General features: G+C 40.2%; 1 non-coding gene across 1 annotated transcript; it reads left to right on the forward strand.

Moving 5' to 3' along the window:
- Positions 1–1221: 1221 nt before the first annotated feature.
- On the forward strand, positions 1222–1328 carry LOC141635700 (small nucleolar RNA R71). Its single transcript, XR_012540368.1, has one exon. It is a non-coding gene; the product is annotated as a small nucleolar RNA R71 (small nucleolar RNA).
- The last annotated feature ends 11697 nt before the right edge of the window (positions 1329–13025 follow it).

Genomic DNA, 13025 nt, shown 5'->3' on the forward strand with positions numbered 1-13025 from the left:
GCCTTTCCAATTTCGTGGTTACCTATAGTGCAAGGAATTGAAAAACTACCCGGGTCCTTTAATTTAGGTGGCACATTAATTTGCGAAAGAGCATTACACTCTTCCACAAAAGCAACATTACCATCATCACGAAAATTTCTCTTACGATTTAAAATATCTTTCATAAATTTAGCGTAAGAGGGTACCTGGGTAATTAAATCAGTGAAAGGAACCGTTATCTCGAGATTCTGGACCATCTCCAAAAACTTACCAAACTTACGCTCCAGCTTAGTAGCCTTCAAACGCTCCGGATACGGGACTGCAACACTGGCCGTAGGATCAGTAACCTTCGGCTTCCGTAGATTTAAAACCCCCGTCAAATCATCAATGAGTGAAGAATCATGCGAACTAGTTGACGGATTTGCATCCTGCTCTGGGATTCCAGTCGATCGACTGGTGTGAGTGGTCGATCGACCAACTTGGCTGGGCGTGAACAGTTCCTGTTCAGAATTGATTTCGTCAGGTGACTCAGTCGATCGACTGACAATGTTGGTCGATCGACTGCTTGTGTTGGGTGTGAATAGTTTCGACCGAAACTATTTTATCGACGCTCTTGATCGATCGACCGATAATATTGGTCGATCGACGGAAATCGCAATTGAGCTCGTTTTTGCACCAGAATTCAAACGAGCTTCTTCATCATTTCCCGAGTCTTCCTTTGGATTGTCAGGACTTTCAAAAGAGAGGCCACTTCTGAGATTAATGGCATTAATCGTTTCAATCGGCCCTTCACATTTGCTTGAAGAATTAGCAACTTGCTTAGCCTCTATATTCTCCAATTGCTTCACAAAACTCTTTGAGGACTCAATCCCGGCTGCTTCCATATTCGCCACTTGAACGAAAAGGAGTTGGACCATTTCTCTCAACTTCTCGATCTCATTTGAGTTATGAACGGGAATTTCAACTCTCTCCTTAGAAGCTTCAGTCGTCTCGAGCTTCTCGAGACGAGTAGTGATAGAAGTAATGAGTGTCACAACGGTACTCATTTCATCACTTTGCTTTCGTGACTTTCCACGTGAACTTCCAAACTCAGCTCTATGGACTGCCATCTCCTCAATAGTGTTCCAACCTTTATTTTGACCGGTGTTGTTTTGGAACCTACCATTAGCAGCTGCATCCAGGATGACTTTGTAATCATCATATAGAGCATTATAGAATACATTGCAAAGGTACCACTGCTGAAAACCATGGTGAGGGACAGCTCGAACCAAACTTTTGAAACGTCCCCATGCTTCGCAAAAACCCTCATCAGCTCCTTGCTGGAAACTTGTGATTTTACTTCTCAAGGCGTCAGTCTTTGAAAGTGGGAAGTACTTCTTGTAGAAGGCTAATGCTAGAGATGTCCAGTCCGTGACTCCAGTTGCTACCCTATCAAGGTAGCGGTACCAATCTCGCGCTGAATCCTTCAAGGAGTATAAGAACATCAACCCCTTTACTTCATCCTGAGTCACCCCAGCTGGTATAGGTATGGAACAGCAGTAGTCTGTGAAAATTTCCATATGCTTCAAGGGGTCCTCATCTGGTAGACCAGCAAACTGATTCCGCTCCACTAAATCGATATAAGAGGAACGAAATTCGAAGTTACCTGTAGTAGGGGTAGGTAACTGGTGCCCCTTTGGAAGATGGTGTTCCTTTGGCTGTAAATTATCATATATTGTAGCCATAATTTCCAAAATGAGAGTACTCAAGTCTTCCTCTCAAAAACCTGTCTTCTAACTGTGCAAAAGCAAAACTAGAAGCAAAGGTAAGCAACGGTCTCAAGGAACCAAAGTTCCTTGAGACAAGAGAAATAAACTAAAAATAAAGCAAACAGAATTACACCGTCTCCCAGGTAACGGCGCCAAAATTTGATACCGTCGTTTTGTATCAAAATTAAATTTATAATTCCAAACTAAAACTATAGCTAGTGATAGTAAGGGTCGAACCACAGAGAGACAAGGTTGATTTTGTTTGCTAATTTTCAGTCTATGAAGGTAACAATTAATTGGGGGGTTTTGAGATTGTTTGACTAATTGGCTAATTGTTAAAATGAAATTTCTCAACAAGATAAAGAGAAGACTGGGAACTTCGGTTCACGATGGCAAATGTCAGGTCAGTAAGGTAGCATAGGTCTTATAATACGGTCTCAGGGAATATAAGCTAGCCTTTCGATCGAAGCTCAAATAACCTTACGGTCTATTGATTCCCTAGAATTTCTCAAAGCTTTCGCTCAGGAGAAATTCCAAATCTAACGATAATTCAAATTACTAATCTTTCAATCTAGTAAAGGGATTTATCAAAAGACAACAAGACCAATACGGAAGAATTCATACTACAAAACAATCCTAATTTATGCCATGGCTCACCTAATTCCCAATCAAAGAAATTAGCTACGCATGACTAAAACTAAAACAATTGCTAAATTGATAACAAAGAATAAGATTGACATGATTGAATTTAAATAAAAGACAAAAAACAAGAGATGAATTTCTAGAATTAAATTGGTAAAACAAGAATTGAAATAACAAGAATTAAAAGAAGAAAGGAATTGCATAAAAACTTACTAATTGAATTAAAGAACAAAGTATCGAAATCGAGGTTTTCCGTCAGCAAATCTAGATCTAAAAACTGAGTTCTTCAATAATGAAAAGCATAACCTAATAATTGTTGCGTTCTACTGATAAAAGATGCCAAAGGTTAATTACAAGTTGGGCTTTTAAAAGTCTAACACGAAGAAATAATTCTCAGCTCGAAGACTGGTCGATCGACCGGTCAGCATGGTCGATCGACTGGTAAATGCAGAACAGCAGCTTCTGCTTGATTTCAACGGTCGATCGACTGGTGGGAGTGGTCGATCGACTGGTAATGCTGTGCAGTGGCTCTTTTTGTTCCTTCAAATCAGCTCTTCACTCCTTTGCACGCATCCCAAGGTGGGTGAATCCGAATCTCCTTCTTCTAGGCTTCCTTGAAATTGCCCCCGGAGGACGAATTAGGCTTGATTTAGCTTACTTCCACTCATTCCTACAATAAATCATAGAAAATGCAAAGTAAACCGTTTCGGGAGAAATAGTAGCTTAAAACTAACAGATACGCATGGAATACGTGCCAAAACCGCAGATAAAGTGTATAGAATATGCACGTATCAAATCTCCCCAAACCAAACCTTGCTTGTCCCCAAGCAAGCACTATGACCCATATAAAAACTCAATGGAAAGGAGTATATCTCAGAGCTAGCTACAAATCAATGCCAAACCGTTTAATGCACATAGTCAACTAATATAGCTAGTGATAGTAAGGGTCGAACCACAAAGAGACAAGGTTGATTTTGTTTGCTAATTTTCAGTCTATGAAGGTAACAATTAATTGGGGGGTTTTGAGATTGGTTGACTAATTGGCTAACTTCGGTTCACCATGGCAAATGTCAGGTCAATAAGGTAGCAGAGGTCTTATAATACGGTCTCAGGGAATATAAGCTAGCCTTTCGATCGAAGCTCAAATAACCTTACGGTCTATTGATTCCCTATAATTTCTCAAAGCTTTCGCTCAGGAGAAATTCCAAATCTAACGATAATTCAAATTACTAATCTTTCAATCTAGTAAAGGGATTTATCAAAAGACAACTAGACCAATACGGAAGAATTCATACTACAAAACAATCCTAATTTATGCCATGGCTCACCTAATTCCCAATCAAAGAAATTAGCTACGCATGACTAAAACTAAAACAATTGCTAAATTGGTAACAAAGAACAAGATTGACATGATTGAATTTAAATAAAAGACAAAAGACAAGAGATAAATTTCTGGAATTAAATTGGTAAAACAAGAATTGAAATAACAAGAATTAAAAGAAGAAAGGAATTGCATAAAAGCTTACTAATTGAATTAAAGAACAAAGTATCGAAATCGAGGTTTTTCGTCAGCAAAGCTAGATCTAAAAACTGAGTTCTTCAATAATGAAAAGCATAACCTAATAATTGCTGCGTTCTACTGATAAAAGATGCCAAAGGTTAATTACAAGTTGGGCTTTTAAAAGTCTAACACGAAGAAATAATTCTCAGCTCGAAGACTGGTCGATCGAACGGTCAGCATGGTCGATCAACTGGTAAATGCAGAACAGCAGCTTCTGCTTGATTTCAACGGTCGATCGACTGGTGGGAGTGGTTGATCGACTGGTGATGCTGTGAAGTGGCTCTTTTTGTTCCTTCAAATCAGCTCTTCACTCCTTTGCACGCATCCCAAGGTGGGTGAATCCGAATCTCCTTCTTCTAGGCTTCCTTGAAGTTGCCCCCGGAGGACGAATTAGGCTTGCTTTAGCTTACTTCCACTCATTCCTACAATAAATTATAGGAAATGCAAAGTAAACCGTTTCGGGAGAAATAGTAGCTTAAAACTAACAGATACGCATGGAAATACGTGCCAAAACCGCAGATAAAGTGTATAGAATATGCACGTATCATGCTCGATCGAGCAAAATGCCAAGAGAAAGTCCTCGGTCGAACTATTCAAAGCCCTCGATCGAAATGGCTTATTTCAGGGGTTCTCGATCGAGTTGTCCTGTACTCGATCGAGCAGAATTAAAGAAGAAAGTTTCTCAATCGAATAACTTCAAAGCCCTCGATCGAGCAAAGTCTCAAGTGAGAAGGAAAGTTCTCGATCGAGTATGTTACAGCCACTCAATCGAGCAAAAGGAGGAATAGAGCTCTCAATCGAGCAAAAGGAGGGAGTACCTTTTTTTCCCTTATTCTATTTTCAAATTCATCTCTTTGTTCTTCCCTTAATCTTTGATAAACCCCAATTGCCAACCTTAAATCTCCCTTTTCATCCCCAAATTTACTAAATTAATTGCCCAAATACTTTCCTAGTGTCAATTAAACTGTTTCCCCCTTGTTTGCATCAAAAAATTTCGATTTAAATTGCGATTTACAAGCTACGGTTTGCGAAAATCGAATTTTTTTCGATTAATTTGATTTGCTTCGGTTTTAGTTGCTTATTATTGTTTGGTAATTGTTCAAGTAAGTTCTTCTCCCCTTTCTTATTGTTTTATTGCGATTTTACCTTAGTTTTATACGAATTAGGGTTTTAGAAATCGATTTGGGGAAAAATTCGAATTGGTTGATTGTTGATTAGGAACTTGCTTATTATTGTAGCTATGGATAGTGCTAAAGAAACCAGACTCGAAAAACCCGTTTCTTCTACTACTCCGTCTACTTCTTCGACAGTGGTCCCTGTTGCCGCCACTGTCCCCACTGTTTCTGTCACCACCGTTGCCGAGGTGGTTACTACTGCTGCCACTGCCCTTCTTCCTGCTACTGTTGTTACTACTATTGCTGCCGCTACTGGTTCACGCTCTAGGATGATTACAGGGTTTCGTGCTGCTGCTTTACGTGCCGCTACTAGGCACAATGCTGACACTTCCACGGAGACTTTACCTGAGTTTCCGCAGGTACGTTTTATATCCCCGTCCTATCACACTCGATTTTTAAATTTGATGGAATGTGACATGACATTGACCCGTTTCCTGTTTCGACCTTCCTTAGAGAAATTAGGAATTTTAGAGCCCGTTGTTGAGCTACTCAACGGGACGGGAATGTCGGAATTGGCCACCTTGAAAGAGCTTACCTATCGATAGTCGACCTTAGAATTTTTCAGTTCTTTCGAGTTTCACCCTGCGGCCTATGCGAATGACCATGGGAGCAAGTGTATTACTTTCAGACTGTTTAACACCACCTTTACTTGGACATTAGCTGAGTTTGGGGACAGGTTGGGTTTAGTTAGTGACGGTTTTCTTGAGCCTCCTAGGAATCTCGTGTCATAGATTCGGCCTACACTTGCACACACTTCCGTCGGTCAGCGACGTGGTGCTCACGTCCACTTACCCCCAGCCCGTTACTTTCTCAGTCTGCTAGGAGAAACCATTTTTGGTCGTCATGAGCCTAACAACGTTAACAACACTAAGCTGTCAATTTTAACCGGGTACCTGAACATTGATAGCGGTGCCCCATTTGTTTTTAACATTTCCTACTTGACAGCTCAGAATTTTAACGTTGTCGGGTTAAAATCATCGGGCACGATAGCTTGTGGAGGTTTAGTGACTCGCATTGCTCGTGGCCTTCTCCCCGATTTTCCCCGTGGTCTTAAATTTATAGATAAGGATAATGTCATCGACATTCTAGTCATGTGTTCTATTAACTGGTTAGCAGCTGACCATCGAACGTGGAATATAGGCACTTCACCGTCCATGACTTTACCTTCACCATCTCTACCCCGTCTTTTACCTTTGACTACTGTGACGGGTAGACTTCCACCACCTTCACCTTCTAACCTCCTTGACTTCACCCCTACCATTTCTAGGAAACGGAAGAGGTCTTCCTCTACTGTTAGGGAAGTCGGTGAGAGGTCTACACCTACATAGGCCGAACACACACCCGCGTCCGCGTCCACGCCCACGCCCACACCTACACCAACACCCTCTGTCTCTCAGCCGACTGTACCGGCTAATTTTATTGCAGCTCCTACTTTTGAGGCGCCTGAGGTCATGGACCAAGGGCGTCGTGATGGTTTGTTGTTGGATATATGCAGGAGAGTGGCTTGTATGGAGCAGGATCAGGCTCTTGCCTTATTCCCTCTTTACGAGTACCACATGATGCGAGGTCGTCCTGTTCCAGCTAGCTAGCCACACCCTTCCTTCTACTGGTACCCGGCGGAGGGGTACCCTCAGCCTGAGAGGGAGGAGGACTCGACAGAGAGAGAGAGAGAGAGAGAGGAGAGACTCTGAGCTGAGTTAGACGCGAGAGGTCGCCAGAGGAGGAGAGGAGAGGAGGAGGAGGAGGACCTCACCTACCAGGTGGTTGACGAGGACGGTGGTGACGCGTAGTGTATTGGCTACTCACTTCCCCAATTTGCTGACTGGTTTGGGGAAGTTCGTTTTGTGAGTATTTTTGCTCTTTATTTCTTTTTATCTCCTTTCATTTTTATTTATTTTGTTTTGCATTCGGTTGTATTTTTTCCTTTCCCCTATTATTCTGCTGGTGTATGCTGGAGGACATTTGGGCATTGTCCGTTTTGGTTTGGGGAGGATAATGCATCCTTTGAATCTGCATTTGCATTTGTTTTGCATTCACGTTTATTGCATTTTTGTTTGTATTGTCTCTTATTTTCAAAAAAAATTCAAAATTCAAAAAAAATTGAAAATTCGAAAAAATAAAAAAAATTCACATTTACTTTTGTATATAGGTTGAGTCAGAACGGTATATTTCGATGATGAAATTGCACTACTTTTAGTCGTTTTTGGCTAAGCCTTGCATAAACTAATATTCTTTTTAGCAATGTCATTTTGCATAATCTACGAGTTAATGTGGGAATTTAGCTGAACGAATAGACTTGACCTGATATTTTGGCAACCTACTCATATTTTCTAAGGATTTAGAACCGTATAAACTTGTGTCATTCATGACCAGTTCATGTAGAATTGTGAGTAGTTACTCCATGTATAGCATGTATCAATAATTTGCATAAGTATGAAATTCAATTGCTTATTGCCTGCATACATTCGGGTTAGTGGTTTGTGTCACACGCAGGGAGGCGCTTATTTTCCCTTTTCTTTCATTTTTACCCATAAACTCCACGTTTAGCAAAATTTGCCTTTTGACCCTTAACTACATCCAAATTTAGCCTGCCTTGTTAAGCTAGTTTAGTGATTGTTTTGAGGTATATATTTATCATGCCAATTTGGTTTGTATTGATAATAAGGAGTTGGTAATATGGAGAAGGAGGATGATTATGATGAAAAAAAAAAAGTTGAAAAAGAAAAAAAAAGGAAAAATAAAAAAAAACGAGAAAAATAAATGAAAAAGAAAAATGAAAGAATTTGATGAAACAGTTTTTGCTCCTATATTCTTACTCTATATCTTATGAGGAGTTATTTGATACTTGGTTAGTGAGTTTGTATGCCGAATTAAGGGCATTATGCTTAATTTTGATGGATTAAGAAGCGGATGAGTTCTATTTGGTTTTGTTTAGGTAGCTAGCTTGGCTATTACCCTCACATTCCCAAAAATGTTTTGCCTTTCTTACCCATTACTTCACTTTTCCATATTTTTGTAAGCCCTCAGCTGTGATGAGACCTTGTTTAGTTGGAATGTATTTGCACGGTAGCTAGAATTGTCTATCATAATATATTGCATGCATGTTTATGTCGGTCGTAGTTTAGGTGAGCGACTGTATTTCTTACTCTCTTACACTTAATTGCTTACCCTTTGCTTCATGAGAGAAGAGTGACCCGTGAGAGTCCATTATCGAATGTCTTGTAAGGTCGACGGTTCAACTTTGTTATAAACATCATACAACTCGTTTGCATTTGACAGTTTTTGCTATAAGTATTAGTTTACTTGCATTAAAATGGTTTGAGTAGACTATTTGTAGCCGGCTCTGAGTTTTATTCCGTTCCATTAGTTAGTTGCATACAATTTGCTTGGGGACAAGCAAATGTTTTATTTGGGGAGATTTGATACGTGCATTTTATATAGTCTTTTTGAACCTCTTATGCACGTATTTATATGTAATTCCCTTAGTGTTAAGCTACAAATATCCTCCGAATATCCTACTTTGGTTCGATTGGCTTTAATTGCAAGAACGGACCTGAAAGAAGCAGAATCAAGCCTTTTACTGTCCCGTTTGCTTGCATTTAGGAGATAGAAGAATCGGAGCGGAAATATCACTGTCTCGGGATGAGTGAAGTCGCCTTGGATGAAAGATCATACGTCCCTTGGCCAATTTCAGTAGCAGTTTACTTGATCGAGTGATTTTGTTGGCTAAGTTACTCGATCGAGAGCATTAGGATGGATAGAAGACCTTGATCGAGACCCTGCTGTGCTCGATCGAGAGGTGGCTTAATGGAGGTCCTCGATCGAGAGGAGGAAGTTCTCGATCAAGAGGTTTGGCTGGATGTTTCCTCGATCGAGAGCATTGAAGATACTCGATCGAGCACTTTGCTAGCTGATGCGAGATTTTCTCGCATAATCTTATTTATCTTAGGTTACGTGTTTAATAAATATCTTTCCTATATAAAGGAAAGACGTCATTAGGTTTAGTTTATCTAATTTGCATCTCATCTTGACCTTAAAGATTCAGTTTAAATTAGCTTAATCTTGTTTGACGTTGGTTTGCTTTCACTTTGCCGGATCTCAAACTTTTGTAATCTCTCTTTACTCTCTTTATTTAATTTAATTCTCCTTTACATACTTTATATTGTTGTCTTTAATTTCTATTTTTATTAGTATTGTTATTTAGTTTATGCAATTTCTCTCTATACATCTTAATACCATGTTTATCATTACTTAATCAATCGTTGTTAGTTTCACTATGAATATGCGTAGCTAAATCCTTTATTGCTAGGATTAGGAGAGCCATGATAGTAAAACAATGATGTTATAATTAGAGTAGGAGGTTTTGAATGTGAGAATTGATTCATAGAAATATAATTGTAATTGTTTAGTTGAGTGCACGCTTCTAAATTTATTAATCCGGTTAAATTCAGACCTAGATCGGAAGATTAGAATAAAAAGACCTGTTATGAACAATAGACTACTCTAATGAGGGCGGAAGCTAAGTTAGTAGTATTTTAGGGCGGATAGCGTACCGGAAGGACATTTCCACTACCTTTCTCACATCAGACCGACTGACCTTACGTTTAGCAGAATTGTGTGATATCATGGTGAAGCGACATCCTAGAATCTTTCTCTCTTTTTGATCACATCCTTTCATCCTTGTTAGTTTTTTATCATTGTCTCTCTCATTGCTTTTTATTTCGGTTTATTAGTTTAGTCAAATCAAATCAAAACACCCCATTTTGTGACCGTGACGGACTAGATAACAAGTAGATACAATAGCCTCCCTATGGAGTACGATACCCGACTTACCTCTGCTATATTAGTTAGAGCCGGTTGGTTTATTTTTGATAGGGTTGTGACAGTCGTGTCATTACTTCCCACATCAACACTTGAATTACACACCCCAACATCCGCCCTCTACCTCAAAGATCCGTCATATGATCAACTACGTGTCTTTGGATGCGCATGCTATCCAAATACGTCTTCCACTCGTCCTCATAAGCTCGCCCCTCATTCTCTTAATGGTGTCTTCCTAGGTTATCTCCCGACTCAGCGCGGCTATCGCTGCCTCGATCTGTCCACTAGTTATGGCTATGTGTCTCACCGTGTCACTTTCGATGAAACTGTTTTCCCGTTACAAAATCGACCACTGTCAACCCGAACTCCTATTCGTTCCTTGACTTGACCCATGACTCCCTCAACCCATTACTCTACGACTCCATAACCTCCCCACAACCAGCCACCACCCAACCCTCCACACCAGACCACCACTCCCATAATTCCCCTCCCAACTCCCTTGCCTCCCCTACCGTTACACCCAATACCCCTCCCTCACCTATTACCTCACCAGCTTCCGCCTCCACCACGAACACCCTAACCCCATCACCATCAATCCACCACCACCACCACCGCCATCTCCTCCTTCTCTCCCCAGTCACCACATAACCACTCGTGCCAAAAACGGCATCTTCAAACCCATGGATCCTGACGCAGCCTATACCGCCACCTTCACAATATCAGCCTTACCCAAATCCCCTCACCTTGCCTTGAAAGACCAAAACTGGAATCGTGCTATCCAGGATGAATTTTACGCATTAAGGGACAATCATACTTGGGACTTGGTCCCTCGCCCGAATGATGCCTCTATTGTCTGTTGTATGTGGTTGTTTCGACATAAATTTCATGCAGATGGCTCCCTTCAGCGCTACAAAGCATGTTTTGTCGTTAATGGTAAGACACTACAAGTCAGAGTCGATTATGACGAAACTTTCAGTCCCGTTGTCAAGCCCACTACTATTCTCACTATACTCAGTCTCGCCGTTTCCAAGTCCTAGCCTATCCAACAATTAGATGTAATTGTGGACATGGGCCACAGGCCGGACTGTGGATTTGGGCCACCTACCGATCTGCGGTCATGGGCCACCTGCACGCCAAGCCAATCCTTGGACATGCAGCGGTCTTTTGAAAGCCACGCTTAGCGGTGTAAAAATGCTTTCGACCGGATCATTTTAGATCGGTCGGTTTCGTCTCAGTAAGGGTCTCGAAACAATTAGAGATGTTCGGAGTCGCCACCAAGTATTTTTGGAATGCTTAGAACCCGTTCGAAATCCACTTTATACCTCGGTCAAACGAAGCACAAAGCAGTGTTTGACATAGGTACTAAAGATAAGGACTCGTCCCCCTTTTAACATTCTATGCCTAAAATGACTCTCGTATGCCCTGGATAAGGCCATCCATTATCCAAAGATTCTGAGTAAGGGGTGAGGGTACGTATTGGGAAGCCCTCTAATCGGAGACCCAATCCCGCCCGCGTTAGCGGATTCTACAGATCGATCGTGGTTGTTTAAGTGCAAGAGTTGATAAAGCGGTGTAAATGCATGAATGCACATCCAAAAGTGTTAACCTAACAGGTGAGCTTTCTAAGTCGGTTTGTTAATCCAAATATCAAGCATAAGATGTCAAGTTGGATTTAATGGTTGATTTGCATGTGAAAACGGAAATTAAACATTCATTTACCAAGTTTGGGTTACGATGCTTAACACGATACATTTATTGAAAAAGGGTGTCAAATGATAAAGTGTAAAAAACGTAAACTTGTCAATCTGATCCGTCACGTATTCGGATAAACCGTAATAGGGATCATCCTAGACAAGTGCTAAAAACGAGGCAGAACAGTGCCAGGCAGCCCTGTTAAGGCGCGAGCCTATTGGCGAGGTAAGGGGCTCTACCCAGGTTTTGAAATATGAAAGCAGAGGACCTCTTGGGGCGCGAGCCATAGGGCGAACCAAGAGGTGCCTCCTGTTTGTTAAAAAGGTTGTTTAAAATCATTTTCTATGAATAAATGATTTGTTAGTATGATTTGCATGACTCGGAATAATTACTATTGTGTTAGTAATATTCGTTGTCGGATTTGCAAGTTTGAGAAGCATAGTTTAAAAATAAAAATGTAAAATGTTTGATTTGAACTAAATATGTTAAGTTCATTTCTTTATAATTTGTCAAGTTTGTCATCGTACTCGGATTAAACCGATATGGTATAAAGAACAAAGGATGATTATGAATTAGGACTAATATATTTACAAATGTAAACAAATGAGAAAAATGGTAAATAAAAAAAATGGTGTTAAAATACTCTTTAAAATGTAATTAACCATAAAGTCATCGAGTCACGGAATAAACCGTCATGGTATAAGGAACTAAGGATGCTTTTTGTAATGGTCAAAATATGTTTATCATAAAAATGAATTAAAATGTTTGAAATGGTAAAAACCGTAAAAGGAAAGAAGTAAAAATAAAAGAAAGTGTTGAAGGAAAGACGAGAACAAGCACGGATGAATCTGACCTGGACACCCACAAGAGGCGCGAGCTTCCATGCATAGCAAGGAGCTTCTGTCTCAGGCCAAAACTCGGTTTTGGCTCGTCTAACCTAAATTTGAATCGTGTTATGCATTGTTCATGTTTATAAACTCATGAAAACAGTAAAGACATGAATAAATTAAGATATTTACACCCTCAAACTTACGTGTATTGATGTTTGCGAATTAGACGACTTTAGAGACGGTTTTCTCATTGTGACTAATCGCGATCAAAGAAGTTTAAAAAGGTGCCTTAAAAAAGGATTTAGTTTTCAAAATATGTTGAAAATATGTTAATTAAAACATGTTGATTGATGAATTGAGTTGGTCAAATAGGTCGGTCGAATGCACGGCGACGGTACCAAACAAAATGTGTAAGGCTTGTATTTACGATCGGTAGGTCATAAACACGTGTCGATTTTGTGACTTAGGAAGTCGGGTCTAGAAATTTAAGGGAGAAGGAGGGGGCGGACTCTCGCATAAATATTATGTTGTGTGATGGTGGTTATTTATAGAGAAATGTGGGATGGTAGGTCGGTTG

This window comes from Silene latifolia, chromosome Y (genome assembly GCF_048544455.1).
Source record: "Silene latifolia isolate original U9 population chromosome Y, ASM4854445v1, whole genome shotgun sequence".
Lineage (NCBI taxonomy): Eukaryota > Viridiplantae > Streptophyta > Magnoliopsida > Caryophyllales > Caryophyllaceae > Silene > Silene latifolia.